The 4,133-nt window shown below is 42.5% G+C and overlaps 1 pseudogene; it reads right to left on the bottom strand.

Annotated features, from left to right (window-relative positions):
* Window positions 1–2,251: 2,251 nt before the first annotated feature.
* Window positions 2,252–2,584, bottom strand: LOC114216914 (small nuclear ribonucleoprotein G pseudogene; annotated as a pseudogene).
* Between the last annotated feature and the right edge of the window lie 1,549 nt (window positions 2,585–4,133).

Raw genomic sequence — 4,133 nt, 5'->3', positions numbered from 1 at the left:
GGCATGAGTGGGGCACATTTTATTCAGCCACATGGTTGCACAGGGCCTGGGATCCAAACACAGACTTAATAATTAAAGCTCGTATTTCCTCTCTCTTGTTATTGTACATTTAGAGCATGTGGAAGTCATTAGTGTTGTTTGTCAAATATTTCTGGCTATGCACCTGCTGAACACATGGAAGAATTGTACTTCTTGGCCCTCTTGTGGTTGGGTGAAGCCTGGTTATTAATTCTGGCCAATGAGTTTTAAGTGGAAGTGACTCGTGCCATGTCTGGGCATTTAATTGTTGTGTTAAGCCCTCTCCAGAGCTCCTTCTCTCTGCCTTGGTGACTGGAAATGTTGGAAATGATGTCTGCTTCATTAGTTGAGTGAGGAGACATAGAACAGAGCCCCAACCAACCCATGATATGCAAGTGGCCTGAATAAGAAACAATCTTTGTTGTTTGAAGCTACTAAGATTTGGGGGTTGTTTGTCACAGTAGCATGACCTTGTATCCTGACTGATACCAGGGTCCTGGCTTGACTCAAGCTGAGTTCATCTTAGCATTCAGGTAGCTCTGGAATGGGATGGGCGCAGGGCTCTTGGGAAAGAACTTACCTTTGGGGAAGGAGGAGTATAGGTTGGAATGGATTGAGGGGGGAGTCCTACACACAGGCCACCTAATATAAGAAACTAGTGTTAGTATGTGTTAGAGTTATAAAGGCTTGCTATTAAAACTGAATGAAATAAATATTCAGGGAAGTAGGAGCATTTTAAAGATTCCTACCCTTTCTTCCTATATATTAATTACTCCCCCACCCACATCCCCAGCCAAGCTCCCCCCATTCACTGCTAGGGATTTGAATAGTTGTCTTAAGCACAGAGAGAAATGAATGCACAGGCATTTGCATATGGGCTTTCCTTCTGTGGCTTTCTTTATTCTAGTTCAATGCCTCTCTACCTGTAGCATGCCTAAAAATTCCTCTTCATGGCTGTGTAAATGAACCCATGGATATTGGACTTTATGAGTGGTTTAAGAGTTTTTCAATGATACTTTTGACTATATGCAATTCTTGTCCTTATGCACAGACTTAAAAAATCTCACCCCTATGTAAAATGAGATTCCATTGTTCAAAACCAAAAGAACCTTGCAAATTTCATGAGATGCTGAGAGCACAAGATGTCAGCAGCAGCTGCTCTTCACCCATTATCCACCCACCACCCAGGTCCTGTTGATTTTACACCCATGGTCTAAGCCTCCATCATCTCCTGCCTGGATTACTATGAAGGGCTCCTCACTTACCTCTCTTTCTATTCCTGCTGCTTCCAATCCATTGTCTACACCACAGCCGAAGTGATCCTTTTCAAATACCAATCTGGTCATGTTACTTCCCCCTGTCTAAATCCTTCACTGGCCTCTCATTTGTTTTACCAGGAAGACCAAGCTCTTTAATGGGTTTTAAGGCCCACAGGACCTGGCCGTTGCCTGCCTCCCAGCCTCATTTCATGGCTGTCTTCCCCTTGGCCTCTATGATCCTTCCATGCTGGCCTTTTATGTCCACCAATCCTTTCATGTCCCTGTCCCTCCATTGCAGAGCTTGGGCACCTGTTATGCCATCTGCTTGGAATGTTCTTCCTCCACCCTCTCTCTTTTGCCTTGTTAGCTCCTACTCACGCTTCAGATGTCAGTTCAAGTGTTATGTCCTCAGAGAAGCATTTAAGCCAACTTATTCTTTATTTGCTCTCAAGAATGGTTTGCTTTCCTCCAGAATATTTACATCAGTTTGTAATTATACACTAATTTATTTGATTATCTGACAAGAACTTGTTTCTTCCACTAGAGCAAGGGCTGTGACTTCCTTGTTTTTCTTGTATCCCTGCACATGCAATATATATTTGCTGCATGAATGATTGAATACTGCTGATAGAGGTTCAATGACGGCAATAATGGCAGTGACATTGGCATAGGTGATGGCACATCCATTTCTGTCTCTTTTGGGTTATTATTTGATCTAATTTTTACCTCTGGCTTGTGTGGCCTGGGAAATGAGAATTACCTCCAGATGCAAAACCCAAAACCCAGTGAGTAGACAAGACGAAGGGCCAGCAAGCAGCTGATTCAGGTCCAGAGTTTGTTCTTCAGACTCCAGATACTGAGTCCTTTCTCAACCATGATACTACCTCTCAGTCCTGACTGTGATGAAACAGGAGATGCCTTCTTTTTTTTTTTTTTTTGACTATTATAAAAGTTTATTTAACGAAAAAGTTCAATATGAAAATGCACACGACCTGATTTTTATATTGTAGTAAAACAGGTACTATGGAGGGGACATGTGGAAGCAGTTGATTTCTTCTGATGAACACACCCATTGTTTATACTCGCTCCAAGGCTTCTAACATGATGATCCTCTTTCCTCGTATTACCACCATTCCAACATTGTTCCGTCGCCCACTAGTTGCCATCTCCACACATTCATCTGTCACAAGATTCATGAACGGATCGAACCCCCGCAATATTCCTTGGACATGTCTGCCACCATTTAATTTCAATGACAATTTCTTGTCCATAAATTTTTTCAACTCGGGAGGGTGAGCTTTGCTCATGGTGTCTACTGCGTGAGCTCAAAGATGCCTCCAAATGGAAGTCCCAGGAGATGTCTTCTGAAGTGTCCAGTGTGGGTGATTTGTGGGATGGAGAGAGTGCAGTAGCATCCTTTACAAACAGTCCTCTTAGCTCTCCTCTTTCTCCTTTTCATCTTTTTCTTCCTCCTTCCTTTCCTTTTGGTTAAAAAATCTTTTTTTTTTTTTTTTTTTGAAATAAGATGAGCACAGGTAAGACTTTTTGAAATGATGAGAGAGTACAAAGAAACTGGGCTGAGCACAGCCTAGCCTGACTTGTGGGCCAGCGAGGACCCATATTAAAACTGAAAGCTCAGACTTTGGGAAATGTATTAATGTTAGATTATTGTTTAATTATATAGTTGGGGCTTTAGGCCTGATCATATATTTGTGGGTGTGTGTGTGGGGGGTGAGATTTCTTTTAGAAGGGACTGACATTCCCAATTTCAATCATCCTGGGAGGAGGTTAATCCTGGAGCAAAAAATGAAGAGGTCTGAAGTAGAATTTAGCTTTGAGGAAAAATTTTCTTCTGTCTTTGGAGCCTTGAGTCAGTCTGTTCTGGGTTGTAAAGCATGGGGGGGGGGTAACTAGAGCATTTTATTAGGTAAGGTTATATAAGTAATGGTAACTGATATTATATTAGTTTTAACCAGCTGCTGTAACAGATAAACCTTAACATCTCAGTATCTTAACAAAATAAAAGATTATTTCTTGCTTCCAAAATAGGGGTTTCTGATCACTGGTGACTTTCTACCAAGTGCCAGTTAGGTTCCCAGGCTCCTTCCATCTTGTGGCTCTGCCATCTTTAATATGTGACTCCCAAGTTCACATGGGAGTAGAAAAACTAAATGGGGTCAGCTCTCAGCATAGCTTGAGCAGGGGAGTACAGATCCTGAGCCAGAAGGAAATAGTTTATTTACCGGAAGAGCTGCATGAACTGTCAGTATGTACTGGTATGTACCAGGGGAATACACATAGAGGTAGATCCTGAAGGTTTTGGAATAGGGTGGGGGAGGGTGGGACTATATCTAGATCAGGGAGTGTTTATTATTATATGAATGCTTTTCTGGGAATCAGAATTTCATGTCTGGCAAGGACATTAGAGCCAGTGCTAACATACTGACAGAATGTCTCTGTGAAGTTTGGACATAATGGTTGCTAGCAGTAAATTAGGTGGAGATGCTGGAATGTCCTGGTGGAGTACTGAGGAAATGGTCAGAAGATTTAGGGATGTGGTATGAGACTATGAGACCAACTTACTGTGTTCTCTGAAAGGGTTCAGAGGCTACTCCCTTCACTAAAGCAATAAGGAATGTGCTAGTTAAGAGCACACAGCATCACTGAGGGTCTCAGTGGTGGCTATCTTCTGAAGGTGAGGGTTGATGGTAAGAGATGCTGCCATGGAACTGGGCTCCCTGATTGCAATAAGGAGGATAGAATTTTGGAATTGCAGAGGTCAGGTGCCAGCAGATAACTACAGAGGAAAGGGTCAATATCACAATAAGCAGCGAAGGCTGGAGTGGCAGCTAGGGG

Source organism: Eumetopias jubatus, unplaced genomic scaffold (assembly GCF_037043125.1).
Source record: "Eumetopias jubatus isolate StellerSeaLion01/CBP00866 unplaced genomic scaffold, mEumJub1_p1.0 scaffold_4, whole genome shotgun sequence".
Lineage (NCBI taxonomy): Eukaryota > Metazoa > Chordata > Mammalia > Carnivora > Otariidae > Eumetopias > Eumetopias jubatus.
The sequence above is the reverse complement of the archived record's forward strand: the minus strand, read 5'-3'. Positions and strand labels throughout refer to the sequence as shown.